This window comes from Piliocolobus tephrosceles, chromosome X (genome assembly GCF_002776525.5).
Source record: "Piliocolobus tephrosceles isolate RC106 chromosome X, ASM277652v3, whole genome shotgun sequence".
Taxonomy (NCBI): Eukaryota; Metazoa; Chordata; class Mammalia; order Primates; family Cercopithecidae; genus Piliocolobus; species Piliocolobus tephrosceles.
The window spans coordinates 3045979-3065959 of record NC_045455.1 but is presented as its reverse complement, the minus strand read 5'-3'; the positions used below and the strand labels follow the sequence as shown (position 1 = coordinate 3065959).

General features: G+C 48.8%; 1 long non-coding RNA gene and 2 pseudogenes across 1 annotated transcript; 1 reads left to right on the top strand and 2 right to left on the bottom strand.

Annotated features, from left to right (window-relative positions):
* The first annotated feature begins 963 nt into the window (after positions 1-963).
* LOC111546371 lies at positions 964-4342 on the top strand (annotated as a pseudogene).
* A 4378-nt stretch (positions 4343-8720) lies between these two features.
* LOC113225328 lies at positions 8721-12706 on the bottom strand (annotated as a pseudogene).
* A 305-nt stretch (positions 12707-13011) lies between these two features.
* On the bottom strand, positions 13012-17086 carry LOC111546327. Its single transcript, XR_002732741.1, has 3 exons — positions 16986-17086; positions 15672-15706; positions 13012-15223 (listed from the first exon to the last, which is right to left on the bottom strand). It is a non-coding gene; the product is annotated as an uncharacterized LOC111546327 (long non-coding RNA).
* Positions 17087-19981: the final 2895 nt, after the last annotated feature.

The window sequence follows — 19981 nt, the reverse complement described above, 5'->3', positions numbered from 1 at the left end:
TGTCCGGAATGGAAGAAGGAAGAAAAGGTAATCCCCATTATGAATTTTAATGAGGACTGGGAGGTCGGGGGTTCCTTCTAACCAGGTCCCACCAGGAACCCTTCATAAACTTGAGGGTGGAACCCGAAGGGGAAACCATGACATTTTTGGTGGACACTAGAGTGGATTCTTCTTCCTTAATATACCCCAAGGGGCACAGACTCTCTAAGAAAAAGTTAACATATCAGAGTAAAAGGAGAGGGATTTCAGGTTCCAATATTCAAGAAAATGTCAATTAGGCAGGAATCAGAACCAATTAAGGAGTCACTCTTACATGTTCCAGAAGCAGGAACTAACCTCCTGGGCTGAGACCTGATTGTAGATTAGGTTTAACTTTAGGATTAGGAGTAGAGGAAGGACAAATAAAACTAATGATGGTTCTCCTAACAGAGGAAGAAGAAGGTAAGATTTTTTTTTTTTTTTTTTTGAGACGGAGTCTCGCTCTGTCGCCCAGGCTGGAGTGCAGTGGCCGGATCTCAGCTCACTGCAAGCTCCACCTCCCGGGTTCCCGCCATTCTCCTGCCTCAGCCTCCCGAGTAGCTGGGACCACAGGCGCCACCACCGCGCCCGGCTAGTTTTTTGTATTTTTAGTAGAGACGGGGTTTCACCGTGTTAGCCAGGATGGTCTCGATCTCCTGACCTCGTGATCCACCCGTCTCGGCCTCCCAAAGTGCTGGGATTACAGGCTTGAGCCACCGCGCCCGGCCGAAAAAGGTACGATTAATCCCCTTTTGTGGGTTAAGGAAGGCAACAGGGGAGGATTAAAAATCACACCCTTACAGACTGAACTAAAACATCCAGGAGAAAGAGTTTACAGGAAAAAATATCCCATACTCATTGAAGGGAGGAAGGGTCTCCAACCGGTAATAGAAGGACTAATTAAAGATGGACTATTGAGCTGGGCGCTCAGGCGCCTGCGGCCAGATGAGCGTGAGCGGGGCGGCGAGGCGGCAGCTCCGGGCAGCGGCGGCGGCGGCAGCGCGTGTCTCCAGGTCGTCGCTTCGGGTTCCTGGGATTTGGCGGCAGCTGGGGGAGGATGACGCAGTCCTCGAATAAGCTCTACCAAGTGGAGAACACCAAGAGCGGATGCACCTCTGCGCGGTGGCTCACGTCTGTAATCCCAGCACTTTGGGAGGCTGAGGCCGGCGGATCACGAGGTCAGGAGATCGAGACCATCCTGGCTAACCCGGTGAAACCCCGTCTCTACTAAAAAATACAAAAAATTACCCGGGCCTGGTGGCGGCGCCTGTAGTCCCAGCTACTCGGGAAGCTGAGGCAGGAGAATGGCGGGAACCCGGGAGGCGGAGCTTGCAGTGAGCTGAGATGGCGCCACCGCACTCCAGCCTGGGTGAAAGTGCGAGACTCTGTCTCAAAATAAATAAATAAATAAATAAATAAATAAATAAATAAATAAATAAATAAAATAAAGAAAAGAAAAGAAACTCTGAAGAAGCAGCTCCCAGGAGTCAAGAATGAAGGAAAGAGAGAAGGCGATGAGGTGGAAGGAGTGGATGAAGTGGCCAAGAAGAAATCCAGAAAAGAAAAAGACAAGGATAGTAACCTTGAAAAGGCCCTAAAGGCCCAGAACGACCTGATCAGGAACAATCAAGGACCAGCTAAAGAAAAGATGTTCTAATAATGACCTGAAGGAGCTGGTCATCTTCAACAGGCAGTACGTGCCTTCTGGGGAGTCGATGATCTTGGACTGAGTAGCCGACAGCATGGCGTTCGGTGCCCTCCTTCCCTGCCAAGAATGCTTGGGTCAGCTGGTCTTCAAGAGCGACACTTATTACTGCACCGGGGACGTCACTGTCTGGACCAAGTGTATGGTCAAGACACAGACACCCAACCAGAAGGAATAGGTGACCCTAAAGGAATTCCGAGAAATCTCTTACCTCAAGAAATTTAAGGTTAAAAAGCAGGACCGTATATTCCCCACAGAAACCAGTGTCCCAGTGGTGGCTGTGCCCCTACCCTCCACAGCCTCCAAGCCTGCTGCCATGAACACCTCTGCTCCAGCAGATAAGCCATTATCCAACATGAAGATCCTGACTCTTGGGAAGCTCTCCCTGAACAAGGATGAAGTGAAGGCCACGATTGAGGAACTCGGGGGAAAGTTGATGGGGATGGCCAACAAGGCTTCCTGTGCACCAGCACTAAAGAGGAGGTGGAAAAGAAGAAGATGATGGAGGAAGTGAAAGAAGCCAACATCTGAGCTGTGTCTGAGGACTTCCTCCAAGACTTCTCTGCCTCCACCAAGAGGCTCCAGAAGTTGTTCTCAGCACACGTCTTGTCCCCCTGGGGGGCAGAGGTGAAGGCAGAGCCTGTTGAAGTCGTGGCCTCAAGAGGGAAGTCAGGGGTTGTACTTTCCAAAAAAAGCAAGGGCCAGGTCAAGGAGAAAGGTATTAACGAATCTGAAAAGAGAATGAAATGAACTCTGAAAGGAGGAGCAGTTGTGGATCCTGACTCTGGTCTGGAACACTCTACGCATGTCCTGGAGAAAGGTGGGAAGGTCTTCAGTGCCACCCTTGGCCTGGCGGACATTGTTAAAGGAACCAACTCCTATTATAAGCCGAAACTTCTGAAGGATGACAAGGAAAGCAGGCATTGGATATTCAGGTCCTCGGGCCATGTGGGCACGGTGAGCGGTAGCAACAAACTGGAACAGATGCTGTCCAAGGAGGACACCATTGTACACTTCATGAAAGTATATGAAGAAAAACCAGGAACACTTGGCATTCCAAAAATTCACAAAGTATCCCAAAAAGTTCTACCCCCTGGAGATTGACTACGGCCAGGACAAAGAGGCAGTGAAGAAGCTGACAGTAAATCCTGGTACTGAGTCCAAGCTACCTAAGCCAGTTCAGGACCTCATCAAGATTATCTTTGATGTGGAAAGTATGAAGAAAGCCATGGTGGGGTATGAGATCGACCTTCAGATGCCCTTGGGGAAGCTGAGCAAAAGCCAAATCCAGGCCATGTACTCCATCCTAAGGTCCAGCAGGCGGTGTCCCAGGGCAGCAGTGACTCTCAGATCCTGGATCTCTCAAATCGCTTTTATATCCTGATCCTCCACCACTTTGGGATGAAGAAGCCTCCACTCCTGAACAATGCAGACAGTGTGCAGGCCAAGGTAGAAATGCTTACAACCTGCTGGGCATCGAGGTGGCCTACGGTCTGCTCAGGGGAGGGGGACATCGAGGTGGACTACGGTCTGCTTAGGGGAGGGGGACATCGACATGGTCTACGGTCTGCTCGGGGGAGGGTCTCATGATAGCAGCAAGGACCCCATCAATGTCAACTATGAGAAGCTCAAAACTGACATTAAGGTAGTTGACAGAGATTCTGAAGAAGCTGAGATCATCAAGAAGTATGTTAAGAACACTCATGCAACCACACACAATGTGTATGACTTGGAAGTCATTGATATCTTTAAGATAGAGCATGAAGGGGAGTGCCAGTGCTACAAGCTCTTTAAGCAGCTTCATAACTGAAGGTTGCTGTGGCATAACTGAAGGCATGGGTCCAGGACCACCAACTTTGCTGGGATCCTGTCCCAGGGTCTTTGGATAGCCCCGCCTGACCCGCCCATGATGGGCTACACGTTTGGTAAAGTGATCTGTTTTGCTGACCTCATCTCCAAGAGTGCCAACTACTGCCATACATCTTAGGGAGACCCAATAGGCTTCATCCTGTCAGAAGAAGTTGCCCTTAGAAATGTGTGTGAACTAGGCCGGGCGCGGTGGCTCAAGCCTGTAATCCCAGCACTTTGGGAGGCCGAGACGGGCGGATCACAAGGTCAGGAGATCGAGACCATCCTGGCTAACACGGTGAAACCCTGTTTCTACTAAAAAATACAAAAAACTAGCCGGGCAAGGTGGCGGGCGCCTGTAGTCCCAGCTACTCGGGAGGCTGAGGCAGGAGAATGGCATAAACCCGGGAGGCGGAGCTTGCAGTGAGCCGAGATCCGGCCACTGCACTCCAGCCTGGGCGACAGAGCGAGACTCCGTCTTAAAAAAAAAAAAAAAAAAAAAAAAGCAATGTGTGTAAACTGAACCATGCTGCACATGTCAGCAAGTTACCCAAAGGCAAGCACAGTGTCACAGGTTTGGGCAAAACTACTCCTGACCTTTCAGCTAGTATCACTATGGATGGTGTAGAGGTTCCTCTTGGGACCAGGATTTCATCTGGTGTGAACGACACCTGTCTACTGTATAATGAGTACATTATCTATGATGTTGCTCAGGTAAATCTGAAATATCTGCTGAAACTGGAATTCAATTTTAAGACCTCCCTGTGGTAACTGGGAGAGGTGGCCGAGTCGCACATGGTGGCTCTGGTATGAATTCACCCTCAGCGCTTCTGCACCAACTCACCTGGTCAGCTAAGTTGCTGGTGGATAGTACCTGTACTAAACCTCCTCAGAAAGGATTTTGCAGAAACACATTAAAAGCTTTTCCCCAACTCTTTTAGTCTCTTGTTTTGTGTTGTGTTTGTGGGGAGGGGTACTTTTTGTTTTTCTTGCCGGGTAGATAAAACTGACAAGCTGGAGAGAGATTCTGTTTGCATAGATTAGTCCTGTGGAAAAAACCAAGCGCTGCTAGAATGTCTGCCTTACTGGTTTCCCCAGGGGAGGAAACATACATTTCCACCCTTTGTTTGTTTGTTTGTTTGTCTTTAGCTTTGATTTTGGAAAGACATTAAGCATTTATTTTTAGTTAAAAATAAAAATTGATTTCACACTAAAAAAAGATGGATTATTGAAACCCTGTATACACCATACAATACTCCAATTCTCCCAGTAAAGAAACCAGATGGGTCATACAGATTAGTGCAAAATCTAAGGCCTATATAAAAAATTGTCCAAACTCGACATCCTGTGGTGCCTAAGCCCTACACCCTCCTTAATAAAATACTCTATAAACATAAGTGGTTCAGCACAGTGGATCTGAAAGATGCATTCTGGCCATGTCCCCTATACTCTGAGTAAGGACCTCTTTGCCTTTGAATGGAAAACCTCATAGCTGGGAGAAAGCAGCCGTATCACTGGACTGTGCTGCCACGAGCTTTCATGGAAGCCCCAAACTTACTTGGTCAAGTCTTAGAAAAAGTTCTGGAGGAATTCTAACTGTCCAAAAAACCCAGTTGTTACAACATGTGGTTGATCTTCTAATTCCTGGGGAAAGGAGGGCCGGGGTATTAGAAATTCCCTAATTTCCTAGGGGAAAGGGGATTGCGAGTCTCCAAAACCAAACCACAATTTGTAGAAGAAAAAGTTAAATATTTAGGACACCTAATTAGTGAAGGAAAGCAGAGAATAAACCCAGAGAGAATATCGGGAATAGTGGGTCTGCCCTTGCCTAAGACAAAGAGAGAACTCCAAACATTTTTAGGTTTAACTGGTTACTGTAGGTTATGGATTGACTCATACGCTCAAAGGACAAAGATTCTGTATTTTAAGTTACTAAAAAGGGAACCCGACCCCTTGCAAAGGTCCCCAGAAGAAACTAAGGCTGTGGAGGATTTAAAGCAAGCCCTCACTACAGCCACAGTCCTGGCCCTCCCATCTTTAAAGGAGTCTGGTGCTGTCCCGAGCTCAGGAGTTGCATAGGGAGGGAGGCTCCACCTGGAGGCCTTGAAGCGGCCTCTAGGGCTGAGCAGAGGAGGCAGCAACGACATGGTGGAGGTTCAGGACGATGTGGGCTGACTTCCTGGGCTGCCCTCACGAGCACCGTGCCCTCGGAGGGTGGCTGTGGCCCCGGGGCCCTGGAGGGCTCTTTCTCCGTGGCTTCTCTGACAGCAAGGTGTGCCTTATGCCGTCCCCTCTTCCTCCACCGCTTCCCCAGACTCAGACCTTCCCTCCTTGCCTCCATCTCAGCCTCGGCCTCAGGGCCTCAGTCTGTTCTTATTTCCTCTCATTCCTTCAGTGTGTTCATGGGTCTGACTCACAGAGCTGGATCCTGAGGTCCCTCCTGTAGACTCGCCTCTGACTTTGCCTGCCATGGGGCCCACTGGCAAGAAGATGCCCAGTGATGTTTAACCCATAACCATCAGGCAATTTGCACAAGCCAATGAGTGGGAAAAATTTAGAGATATTAAGAATGTTAGGTTTAAATAGAATCTTATTCTTGCATAAGCCCAGAAAATCTCCAGTTCAATCCTTCCCAGCTCCAGAGGCTGTCCCACTGGGGGACTGTTTGGGGAATGGGTTGGGATGCAGATTCCTGGGCTCCAACAGAGATGCTTGACCCAGGGATGTGTATTTAATAAGCTCTCCTCCCTGGTGCCTGGAGCATGACTAGGCTCGGGAGCTGTGACCTCGTCCTGAGTGTGGGGTATACGACAGACGACATCCTGCACATGTGTTCTGGCTATACACAGATGTCCTTTCTGGATTTAAATCTTCAGGGTAAAGAGGAGATACTTCACACCCTATGGAGTCTAAGTGCCTCACCCTCTGAGCCTTTGCACACTTGTATTTTTTGCAGCAAACTCATCTGTTGGAGGGAGGCTTTTGCTTGCTCCTGAGGGAACCCTCCAGGGACACTCTGGCTTTCTCTGCACCTGCCCCGGGGAGGAGAAGTGACATAGCTGAAGCTTTGGGAGAGGGGGCCAGGCATTGCGGCAGTGCCTGCCTCCCTGTCTTGACATCTGCCTGCCCATGAGACATTTCTGCTGTGCTTCTCTGGGCTGTGGTTTTTCCAGGGTTGGCCCCATGGCAGGGGGTCGGGGGTGCTAGGGGTCCCTCAGTCCTGACAGAGACCAGGAGATCTGCCCAACGGGGGGCAGCAGGCACGTTCACCCACCAAGGGTTTATCCTTCACAAAAGAGATGTTTCTGCCCGCGTCTGCCTGCCTCATGCCTCTTCCGTTACAGCTGGACTTGGGCAGGCGTAATTGCAAGGCTGAAATTACAATCAAAGGAAAGTCTGCCTGTATTTCCAGAAGAGGGTTTGCTTTTTCTGATATTTCTGAGAAGTGCTGTTGTCATAATCCTCTTTAATATGGACTTCTTTGATGAAGAACATGGAAAAAATGGGGAAAAGTTTTCTTGATTACACAGGTATAACCATTTTTGGCCCATGCTTTATTTTAAAATGTAGGGATGGGATGCTAATATGATTTGCAAGCTCTATTTGGACATGTGCATTGGCAAGTGAATGTGTAAACAGAGTCAGGTGTCCTCTGACTCCTTTGAACCAGCAGTGTGGACCTTGGCAGATGGCAGGTGAACCAATCCTAGGAACTGGAATTTACATCTGGATGCAAGATTTCAAGAGAGCGCTGAACTTTCCTGCTGCTGAATACATTTTCATGCACTGTGCGGGGATTTTTGATTCCCAGTTCTCTCCTTGGCAGCTGTGGATTCAGTACTCTGTCTTGGTTCTAAATGTGCTCTTCTATTTACTTGCATATGTCTTTGCCATGTGAAGCTGCACTTGGGGAAGGCACATTCTTTGTGTTTGTTCATGACTCACTGTGTGGCCTTGGGCAAGTCATTTGCTAGACTTTGGTTTTACCTTCTGTCAAATAGGGTAATGATAACTGTTCTGCTCTCTCAGAAGCCTTAGGTGAGCGTGAAGTGAGAGCGTGGGCGTGTGTGGGAGGAACTGGAAACTGCTGGTTAGTGCAGGGTTCTCATGTTCCTGTGCCCTGCGTTCCTGCAGTGGCTCCCAAGGGCGAGAAGGTGCCTGAACCTGCACTCCAGAGATCCCAGAGTAAAGGGAATCATCCCTGCCAGTCTGGGGTTGACTTCCTCTGTCTCGGGAAGCTGTAGAAATGGTTTTAGACACCATATTGTTCACATCTCCACGTGCCCTTGCCCCAGAAATAGCTGGTCTTAATGCTTAAATAGTAGGGTCATGTATTCAATAGCACAGAGCTCCAGGAATCAGTGCAATTAGCGGGTTAGAAAGGGGTGTGCTTGCGGTTTTCCTTACGTATTGTTGACAATGTCGATGCTGTGCTTGGCATTTCGGTCCATGTTGTTTTATTCAGATCCAAAATCTCCTGGACTAGAATTTCATCTTGGGAGAAGCACACAAGAGCACGTTAGAGCTGGCCCTGCAGGGCTGGCCCTTGTGCTCCTGTCCCCTAAAGCTGTCTGTACACACAGTGAATGGGAAACGGGAACTCCAGGGGATGTGGGACTTGACTTTTGAAAGAACCTGCTCTGGGTGGGCAGGCCGCTGCCTCCCTCAATAACTTCAGAAAACTGAGACCACGGGGACGTTTGGACACTGAACATTGCCCCCCAAAGGTACAAGGCTGGACGCTTGGCTCACATGTGGTCCTGTCTCCTTCCTGCCCTGGGTCCCTCTGCCCCATCCCTGAGGCTCTCCCGAAGCTGCCCTCCATGTGTGAGCGAACGTCGCTCCTGATCTCTGCGTCAATGCGGCCTCATTTTCTTCTTCTACATCCCTATGAGTCCCCCTAGGGAGCTTTTACCATGAGAGCCCTGAGCTTTGTGTCTGACAGACCCAGAAAAAACACACGGGCTCTGCTCCCACCAGAATGTGATCTTGGACAAGCGTCCTCACAGCTCTGACCTTCGGTTTTCTGTCTGTAAAACAGGGGTTTGTATTTGCCTGTGGGCTTTTCTGAGGGTTCAGTAAAGCAGTGTATGCAGAAGGCGCTCAGCATGAAGCCTGGGCCATGGCCAGGTGTGGCAGCAACTGACAGTCACCGCTGTCTCTGCAGCACAGTCACCAGGCCAGGCTGCAGTGCTGGGCTGGGCAGTGGGTCCTGGTTTGCCGGGCCCTCCGGGTTTAGCACAGAAAGTCCCTTAATGAGGAGCTCCTCAGCCCCAGGCAAAGCAGGCGTCTGGTCACCCCAGGACCGGCTCATGCGGAATTCGACGGTAAAGGGGAAGAGGCTGAAAATGCCACTGGAAATGAAGATGCCACCAACAGGCCTGAGAAAAATGCTTCGTCCTGGGCTCTCGGTGTCTCGCCCAGCAGCTGCACTCTCCCTCTGCCCCGCTCACAGCGCTGGGTTTTGGCAGTGTGTGCCCCCAGTGAGGCCCCCTGCAGCCGAGTGGGCTACAGCCGTGTAAGGTAGGCAAGAGTCTAGCAGCTCTGTGAGGAATTTGCTCCTCCTGAGAAAAGGGGAACCAGTGTCCAGGCCTGCACCCCACCTCCTGCCCTGGAGTGGACGAGGTGTCTGGCACTGTGGACACCATCCTTGATCACGAGGCATGAGCTTGAGGAGAGGCCAGGACAACCTCAGGGACATGCCCTCGTGTTGCGGAACTGCCAGACCAGAGGCGGCGCCACCTCCCTCTTAGCTTCGCGTGCCCCAAGATCCCAGCCAAGGGGCTGGGTGCTACCACTCAGGACCCACTCTGTCCACTGGGGCCGGCTGTGGTCTCAGCCAGGGCACTGCCCTGGCAACACTGGCCTCCACCTTGAGGAGTCCTTGGCCAGTGATTGGACAGAAGCACTGATCTTAGGAACTCCAAGTTCCTAAACAGTCATGGTGCCCGGTGAGATAGCGGTCTTGGAGAAGAGTGGATACGCATTTGAATGGCAAGCATTTTCTGGGCACTCATCTGAACCAGACACTGCCCAGGTGCTGGGGTGCCAAGGATGGCCCAGCCTCGGTCCCTGGTCTCTCTCCTACTCTAGCCAGCCATGTCCAGGAGTCAGGATTCTATAGCTGTGAGCAGGCTCAGCAGGTCAGCAGTAACAGAGCACCCACCAAGGGCAGATGGGTCCCCAGGGCAGATGGGGACAAGCAGGGGACAGGATTCAGCTGGCTAGCTAAGAAGTGGGTCCTCATGGGGCACTGTCTGAACTTCCTGGCCAATTCTGGCTTCAGTTACCCCATCGTTACTCGGAGTCACTCCTGTCCATGGCAAATGGGCTGTCTCTGCAAGTCTTCATCTCTAACAACTGCACCCACAGTCCCTGACCTGGCCCGGTGTGAACCAGTCCACTCCATGGCCGAAGCCGGGAGTGGCCTCCTGGGGACCCAAACTCCTCAAGCTGCAGACACCCTGGGAGTCCTTGAGATGGGTGGATAGAGGCCCAGCTGCGGGGAGGCGCGCTCCTGCTCGGAGAGCAGCCACAGGTCTGGGGGCCAAGGAGAGGAGGGAGGCCGAGCCACCCCACGGTGAGCTGCCCACGGCGACAGGTTGCCTGGACCCTTCCACAGGCCTCGCCACCCACGGGGAGATTGGTCAGGGATAGAAAAATGCTTTAGGTAGAGATGAAGCTAGCAGGTGGAACAAGGTTTTAAAACCATGTCTAATTGCTGATGGTTGAATTTTTTGAGAGAAGAGGCTAAAATACAAACAATGACGAGCCTATCCATTGAAACAGAGCTGATCACATCTGCAGCAGCCAGTCCAGGGGGCTGGCCTGCTCCACAGTCAAACTGCAGGATATCAGAGCTCCTCCAGCAACAACTCAGGCAGCCAAACCGCAACCCCTGTGCCAGCCAGCTCCAGAGGGCCACGAATAAATTCATCACCGACAGCTCCTTTGGCTTTTGTCCTCGCTTCTAACACAGAGCCGACCAGAGAAATCCACACACGCTCCCTCACCAGCCCCCGCCGCCTGTCTGATGAGCCGCCCCGAGCGCCCCTGGCCAAGCCTGCCTGGGACCTGGGCTTCTCTTGCCCTAATGAGGCCCCATCCCCTGCCTGACTCGGAGGCTCTGAAATTGCACGTGATGGTGGCGACTCCCCTGCCGGGGCAAGCTCTAGACAGACAGTCTGGGCCTGGCCTGCCTGGGTGGGCTTTGCTGACCTCCACGGGGATTTGAATTCTCACTGTCAAAGCTTTCAGCTTTCTACCTAGAAGAAATTTGCGGGTGCGGATGGGGGTAAGAGCTGCCGCCTCCTTCTAGGTTTAGTTGGTCAGGACTCAGGAAAACTATCAGAAACGCCAGCCAGTCTTTCCTCTTCCTGAATCCTTTCCTGAGGCCGCTGTTTCATCGGTGGTGACTGAGCCACTGGCTGGAGCAGGTGCTGGTCTCAGGACTAAAACTCTCAGAATCTGGCAACCGCCAGATTCACCAGGAAAGTGAGTCCAGTCACAGCCATTCCTCGACCTTGGGGAGCCGAACTCCCACCTGGGGCAGTTCCCTTGAGTACCCGGAAAGTGGACGGAGCGGCAGAAGCGAGAATGGGAACATCCACTCATTCACTGGGGCACCCACTCATCCATCCACGTAACCCATCAAAACGCGGGCAGGCAGAGCTTCTCCCAGACTCTCCCACCCAGACGTGGAAACGGAGCAAAGCCTGCCTTCTGACAGCAGCAGCTCCTGGAAAGGGGCCCAGCACCTGGGGGCCCCTACGTTCCCACGGGAGCCCCTGTTCGAGGCCGTGCAGCCTCCGCAGCCGCAGTCCCAGGCCCTGCCGGGTGGAAGGTGGCCCCCAGCCCACTGCACAGGCAACACTGGCAGAGAGGTCCTGGAAGGTGACTGCTTCCCAAGGGCATCGATGTGAGCGGGGGTCGGGACCGCGTGCTCTAAGTCCCAGCGCTCTAGGCCTCAGTTTCCCCACATGTAAAACGAGAGGTCAGAGCAGAACTGTGGGCACTGGCCACACGTTCACACACTGGAGTGTGGCTGTCCACGTGGAAATGGCCGTGAAGCGCAAAGGACAACTGTGGAGATCCAGCGTGATGGAAAGACTGAAACATTTCATTAATGATTTTACACTGATCACATGTTGAAATCACCACACGAAATAAAATGTTATTACAGTGAGTTTCATCTGTGTCTTTTTTTTTTTTTTTTTTGAGACAGAGTCTCGCTCTGTTGCCAGGCGGGAGTGCAATGCCGCAATCTCGGCTCACGGCAACCTCTGCCTCCTGGGTTCAAGGGATTCTCCTGCCTCAGCCTCTCAAGTAGCTGAGATTACAGGCACACATCACCACACCCAGCTAATTTTTGTATTTTTAGTAGAGACAGGGGTTTCACCATGTTGGCCAGGACGGTCTCCATCTCTTAACCTCGTTATCTGCCCGTTTTGGCCTCATCTGTGTCTTTTCAATGTGGCCACCAGACAATGAAAAGCACATCTGTGGCTTGCGCTGTGTTTCTGTTGAGTGGCCCTGGCCCAGCCGTCCAATAGAAACACAGCGGCTGTATTTTAGCATTACCTGCAGAGCTCTAGAGAAGCACAGAGGCACCAGGTCCAGCCAAACCAGCACGGTCTGCATCCCCAGGGTGAGGCCAGGGGGTCCGTGGTTTCCACCATCTTCTCAGGGGGCTGGCAGGGCTGAGGCGGTGGAGGAGGGGACGGCTCAGCCACGGGGCCTCTCAGGTGCAAGGAATCAGCCGCATCAGGTTGAATGCGGTGCTGGTGCCGGAGGGCTGGGCCCGGCTTGCCGCTGGGCGTTTCTAACAAGCTCCCAGGTGATGCAGATGCTGCGGGTCCTCGGACCTCACTTTGAGAAGCAAGGCTCCCAGGCACTTTTTAGGTGTAATGGTCTAAAATTCTGTCTTCCTTACTTTCTTGAGTTTGACTCTTAGATGTCAGCACTAAATCTATGGGCCATGGGAATGTGATTCTAGCCTCAAACCAATCAGTTCCCTCCACTGTCTGCAACTTGTACCAGGTTATCTCGGAAAAAGCCACAGACAACCATCCAGCCCCCTTCATATACAGGCCAGAGGTTGATAGGAGGGACTTCCTTACCTAATACTGTGGCCATATCGTCATCCATATTTTTAAAACTTGACAAACTTGACGGCAGGCCAGAACTTGAACCTAGGGGGAAATAAAAGCCCTATAGTTTAACAATGTTCGTTGAATTTGCATTTGCTTCTCTTTAAATGGATATGGTTTTGCAGGTGCCCACCAGCCCCCTCTAGAGGAAAGAGCCTGTCAGGCGTGTATTTATAGAAGACCACCTAAACAGGCTCTGTGTCATCAACAAGGCTGTTTATTCACTTGGATGCAAGTGGGCTGAGTCCAAAAAGAGAGAGTCAGCGAAGGAAGATAGGAGAGGGGCAGCTTTATAGGACTTGGGTAGGCAGTGAAAAGTTACAGTTGAATGTGGGTATCTGTTGTCAGCAGGAGAGGGGTCACAAGGTGCATGGTGGGGAGATCATGAGATCCATTGTCCAGGAGAAGAATGTCACAGGGTCGACCGATCAGTTAGGGTAGGGCAGTAACAAGTCATCATGGTGGAATGTCATAAGTTGGTTAATCAGTTAAGGCAGAAACTGACTGTTTCACTTCTTTTGTGGTTTCTCAGCTGCTCCAGACCTCTTAGCTCCTGCAGGGCATCGGGATGTATACATGCAGGTCACAGGGACTACAATGGCTTAGCTTCAGCTCAGAGGCCTGACAGAGCCCTGCCTTAATTCCAGTCCCTCCTGCAGGCCATGAGAGATGAACTCTGGGAAAGTTCTTTGGGATTTGGGCGTCTTGTCTGGAAAATGGGGGGAAATGTTCATCCCCGGGGTGGCTGTGAGGATGGAGGATGATTGCCCAGGAGCTCTGAGCTGAGCCTGCCCTCCCGGTCCCTGGAATCACCCCTTGGGAGGCCGAGACAATGTCCTGGTCCCAAGGATGTCTAGGCTCACCCAGCTGTTTTGAGGTAAGGAAAGTAAGAGGGCACATCTCCTTTTGTGAAATCAACACTTTGACCTCCTTCGTGACGGCTCTCACAATGCATGCATCTCTGTCAGAGCCATTTGAACCAGGGCCACTCCATCTTGAGTAGGGGCTTGGTAAAATAAGGCTGAGACCTGCTGGAGTGCATTCCCAGTAGGTTAAAAATACTAAGTCTCAGGATGAGATAAGAGGTTGGCACAAGATCCACGTCATAAACACATTGCTGATAAAACAGGTTGTAGTAAAGAAGATGGCCAAAATCCACCAAAACAAAGATGGCGATGAGTGTGACCTCTGGTCATCCTTACTGCTACACTCCCACCAGCACCATGACAGTTCACAAATGCCATGCCAAGATAAGGAAGTTACCATATATAGTCTAAAAAGGGGAGGCATGAATAATCCACCCCTTGTTTAGCATATAATCCAGAAATAACCTTTCTTGGACTGGGCTGCCCAGTCTATGGAACAGCCATTCTTATATTCCTTCACTTTCCTAATAAACTTGCTTTCACTTTACTCTGTGGATTTGCCTCAAATTCTTTCTTGTGCAAGATCCAAGAACTCTCTTGTGGGCTCTGGATTGGGACCCCTTTCTGGTAACACCTGGAAGCTTAGAAACATGTTCTAGGGAAATGGGAAAACAGTATGCAATGCTATGGCTCCATCATGAAGACCTGGCTTCATGGCTGTGTTTTTGGAGGGGCAGGACTCAGAGAGACGGGCCACCCCCCTTTCTCCTCCTTCATAAGCAAAGTGATTTCAGGGTGGTCCCATCTGCAGATAAGAGGTGGAGTCATGTGGGTGAAATGCTGATGTCTGGAATGTGGATTATTCACAGGACCTGTGGCCTCCTGACCTGTAGCCTCGACTGCCTGGCTGACAGGAGCTGAGCCTGCTGAATGACCCTGACAGTGAGTGGTGGTTCTGAGCACTTCTTTCTTCTTGTTAGCCCCCACACAATGGTTTCTTCCTTCTGCCATTCATGGTTTTTCTTTATTGGAGGTGTGGTGTCTCAGTGTCCTGGGGCATTGCTTAGGCTCAAGGTTAAGTTCAGCCTCTTCCTCCAGCCCTGAGGTTGGGCTCAGCAGGGTCACACACCTTCCCTTTCTGAGTGCACAGAGCTTTCCAGTGGTGTCTTCTAGGATCTGAAGTTCCAACACTAAACCAGTGACAAAGCTGATTTCCAAATGGCTTTAATGACAGACAATCTGCATACCAATCAACCAGTCTGAGCACATGCAGGCTCAGAACAACGTGGAAAAATATGCAAAAAGGTCTGAGATGTGATGACAACTGCTTCTAGTATGCTGACCTTCAGTAAATGAAACAAAGTACAGTTCTCTTTGGATAAGACATTAATGATCATTAAGAATGGGTATGGCTGCATCATGCAAGTGTTTTGTTAAAAATATTCTTTTCATTTTGTATCCGTCCAATAATTATAATGGAAGTATTGTGCAAATCAGCCAATAAACATGTGCAGTAAAATATCTGGGTTTTATAACATCAGTGTGGTTTTTAAAGTGCATTGTCAAGTGGAGTGGCTTTGCCATATCCTTCCTCTGTCACCTCTGACTTCAGCCTCTCAGTTTTAAGATGCCGCATGCTGTGTAATCATGATGTTAAATATGAATTACAAATTTCTCTTCAAAGAATTAATATGAGAGTGTGTTCAATTATTTGCCTTCTACTTTTAAACTTAACTTCCTTGTAAAGCAACCTTTTCTGATTACCTACTCTACCCTGACTCATTCTCCACCTTGACTCATTCCAATTACCTACTCCACCATGACTCATTCTCCACCCTGACTCATTCTGATTACTTACTCCACCCTGACTCATTCTCCATCCTGACTCATTCTCCACCTTGACTCATTTCATAACCATTTTTACCACCAAATCACTCACCCTGTCACTCTCTTTAAATTACTCAATCGGAATTAGTTTAGCCTATGCGATCTAACCCTAGCCAGTGGGGGAGCGACAAAGCAGTAGGGACCACGTGCATAAGGAATAAGAACCCCTTTCCCTCCCTTGTCCAGATGTGTACTCACCATTACTCCATCTGTAAGGGTGCACGGTTGCCTTGCTGAGAATTAAAAAGAAAATTTTATATTCAAGTGCTATTTCTTTTGTGGCACCAAAACTTTACTTATAACAATTTGGGGGCTCATCCGGGATTACATTCCTCTCCGAGGGCGGTCTCTGGTTCTCTCTTGTGAGGACGTGCACCCTGCCCCACTGTGGTGGCCTCAGGGGTAAGAAATCAAGACCCACCCAGTGTGAACAATAACCCAAGCTCTCAGCAACATGGAAAGAAACTGGCCAGCAACCTAGCTTGAAGGATCCTCCATAACAGCCATGCAAGTCTGCGTATGGACCAAGGGAACCGGTAAAGTATTTCCTTGGTGGTCAGGACCAAGGTAAGAAAGCCATGAGGGGGTGGTGAAGTACTCCTTGGTTGGGGTGGCATAGAGGTTAAAAAGAGGAGAGACATCCCCATTGTGGGAGGGGCTTGAACCTCACAGAAATCTCCAGTAGTAGAAAAGGCAAGTAATTTCTGGTGGGGGAAATTGAACCTCACCCCAAAAGGCAAGAAATTTCCAGTGGGGAAAATTGAGCTTCACCCCAAAAGGTGAGAAATTTCCAGTAAGGGAAATTGAACCTTGAACTTTACCCCAAAACCATCAGGATGCTTGGGGGAAATACCCCAAGCAAGACAGGGAGCAAGAGGGATAAAGATGGTAACAAAGATAGCCCCCTAGGTACCCCCCTAGGGCTCATGCTAAAATACTGGAAGGATAATGAAAGGACTAAACATAGGAAAAAGCAACAAATGGTAAAATATTGCTGTTTTATTTGGACTCAGGGACCCATCCTCAAACCCTCAATCTTCTGGCCAAAGTTTGGTTTGAATGAGGATATAATGTGTCAGCTTCTAATCTGATATGGTAATGATAAAATTCAGTGTCTCAAGAAGAACTAGGCTGTGCCCTTTGTTGGAGGCAAGGACCTGCCCTCCTTTTTCCCTTAAAAACACAGCAGCCTGCTAGGCTATCTGATCTGCTAGGTTATTTCCTCAACTTTCAAAAGAAAGGCTTTTCTGGTGTCCAGGAACATGGACAATAGCTATTTTTTCTGGCAACTGAAGATTATTCAATACTTGAGTGATCAGCTCCTTGTGAATGAGGTCTTGACCTTTACTAACTTAACTCCCTGCCTCCCTCCTCTTACCATAATCCCAATTTTCTCTTCCACTGAAAAAGAAAAACTAATAAAAATAGGTGCTAAAAAGAATTCAGAAGGAAAATGGGTACTGCCAGACCAGAGAGAAATGTTGAATAAACCCCTTATGAGGGAATTCTTACCCCAACTACATCAGGGGATCCATTGGGGGCCCCACGCCATGTGTGACGCAGTTCTCAGAGTTTATGGTTGTATAGGGACTTTGTATGTCTAAGGGACAGAGATGGAGGAGAAATTAAAATATGGACTGAGTGTTAGCTGCTATAAGGATTTTTGTTAATTTTGTTAGTGTGATTATGTCATTGTGGATACATAAAAACAGTGCTTTAATCTGTTAGCAAGAAAACATTTTACATGAAGTGATAAGACACCTGGGACAGTGCTAAAATATTCCTGATAACAACAAAAGTGTGTGTGTGTGTGTGTGTAGAAAAAGCAAGATGGAAAAACGTGCACAATTATTGAAACTGAAGGATGAATATGTGGGTGTTCATGGTATTCTTCCTTGACTTCCTGCAAGTTAGAACATTTCCATAAATTAACAAAAAGTTAAAATATATAATGTATGCATGGAGTTCTGAAATTATAAAGGGCTTCAAAAACAGAAAAACTTCTTAAATTCCTCCATTGCCCAAGGAATAAATGTCCAATGGTAAAAAATTCAGGGAGATAGGGAAGGATGGTGTCTTAGTCTGTTTGTTCTGCCATAACAAAATACCCGAGACTGGGTAATTTAAAAATGACATAAATTTATTTCATATAGTTCTGGAGGTTGGAAAGTCCAAGATCAAGCCACTGGCTTGTTTGGTGTCTTGCAAAGGCTGCTCTAAGCTTCCACGATCGTGGCTTGTTGATGAGTCCTCTGGAGGGGAGGAACCCCGTGTCCTCACATGGTGAAAGACAAGAGAGCCAAATGCTGCGCAAAGCCTCTTTCATAAGGGCCTTAATCCCATTCATGAGGGAGCACCCTTTTGACCAATCACCTCTTAAAACTCCCACCTCTTAATACTATCACTATCAGTTTCAATACCTGAATTTTTAGGGGACACTTCAAACCACAGCAGAGAAGGACTCATGGGAGAAGAGACTATCGTCTACCTGATTCAGACCCATGGTTTTCTGTTTGCCCAACCATCTACTTGGGACTCTATCTGAATTCATTCTTATTGGTCAGGTCTTCGCTTCTTGCCAGCAGCACAGCAGGAGGACAAAGCAGAGGGTCCTGTCTTCTTGGCTTACTGCCATGCTCCCTCCAGCTGAGGGAGAAGGACCTTATAGAAGTCTTCAACTTCCCAGCCTTGGTCTCCAGGACAGTGTGGAATGTCAGGGCCTGTGACATTATGACCAGGAAGGTAGCTGCTGGCATCTTGCCTGGGGTGAGCAGAATTTCTATCCAGTCTATGACTGGGAAGGAGGGAGGAGGTTGGTAGCTGTCTTAAGGTAACAGACACCCTCTCTCCCATTGCTTTTTATGGTGACTTCTTCCATCCTGAGGACCCTGAGGACTGAAGGAGTAGATACTAATTAGAACTCTAAGTGCCAGTGGCCAAAAGCCAACAAAATCTGCTCCCATGGAAAGAGGCGTATTGGAAGGATGCTGGAGAGGTCATTGAGTTACAGAGCAAGTGCCAGAACCAACAGATCCAGAGGGTTTAATCACCTCTTAAAGGCCCCTTGAGGAACAGAGCCTTGAAGAACAGAGGCCTATGGCCCCATGTCCCCTCCCACTCTCTCCCACCCTCAGAGTTCCAGGGTGGTGAAGAACAGGAGACAGATGACCCAGGTTTCAGCATCCTTTCCCCCAAACCTTCTTTCTCAGCATCAGCCCCAATCTCTCCCTGGCAGTGAGACTTTCATCACAAGAGGAGAACATGGCTGCATTTCCATGTTATCATCCTCCCAGTTCAGTCTCCTAGAGTTTCTAGAGCTTTCTCCATCAGCAAATGACAAAACCCCAAAGGAGTCACTTTGGTTGGCTGCCCTGGATCCTATCACACCCCTGGACTGACTCTTATGCCCAGGGCTCACAGTGGGGCACCTGGTTTCAATTGGGCCAGCAGTGGGGTCCCGGGTGAACAGCCCTCAAATCTTAGCTTCATGGTAGAGAGAGACAAAGAAGTGGTCCTGAACTTACAACAGTGCCTCCTGAGACCAGGTCAGGACCCTAAGGATGGCTTGACCATCAGGGATTTTTGACTCTATTTTTTAATTGCTGATATAAGGGTATGAAAAGACTTTCCCACTTTAAACATTATTTCTCACCTCGAAATTCTTGTTTGATTCAATTTCAATTAGCTGGGTTTTATGTTTTATGATTACATTTTCATTTCCCTTAAAATGAGCTCATAGATATTATAATCTGTGACTTCATTGATGCTTGAGAATTCAGGTTTGTTGAGTTTATATTCTAACAACTAAATGATTGGGAATGATACACTTGCCTCAGGCTGTCTTTTCCTCAGAATTTCTTAAAAATAATATTTTATTTTTTGGAGTAGTTTTAGGTTAACAGAAAAATTGATCAATATTTTGTGTTTCGTTCATCTTTGGGCTTTTTGTAATGTGTCAGTTTTTCCATTCCATGAAGAGTTGAGAGGACTTTGCTCTGTCTTTTGTATTGTGTTTCCTCTGTGTTGTTGTTTTGGTTGGCCTTTTGCCTGGTATTCTTTTTCTTTGATTGCTATTGTTTTAATAAGTTTGTGCTATTCCGTGTATTTCTTTTCACCTTGCTTGATTTGGGCAGATCTCTCAGATGTTATTATGATAAATAGTGAATGACTATTTGATCCCCTTCCAATCTTCTTTAAGTCATATTTGTTTTCCCCTCACATTCTCATATCCTATTCTAAGCAAGAGTTTGAGGACTGGGTTGTGTAGGCTGCCTCATTTTCTATGGCCTAAAGAAATGGAGTTGGGGAAAGAGGGTGGAACAAAGAAGGTTCTGTAATGATGTCACATATTTTTGAATTTCTAAGTTCATAGAACAAATCTCTGCTCCCGAAAAATGTAATAAGAAAAAATACAGGGTTTCAAACCACTAGGAAGAGATGAGATCATTAGACTGTTCATCTTTATGTAACCAGACTCCTCAGTTAAACATCATTTTCAAAGCACATTT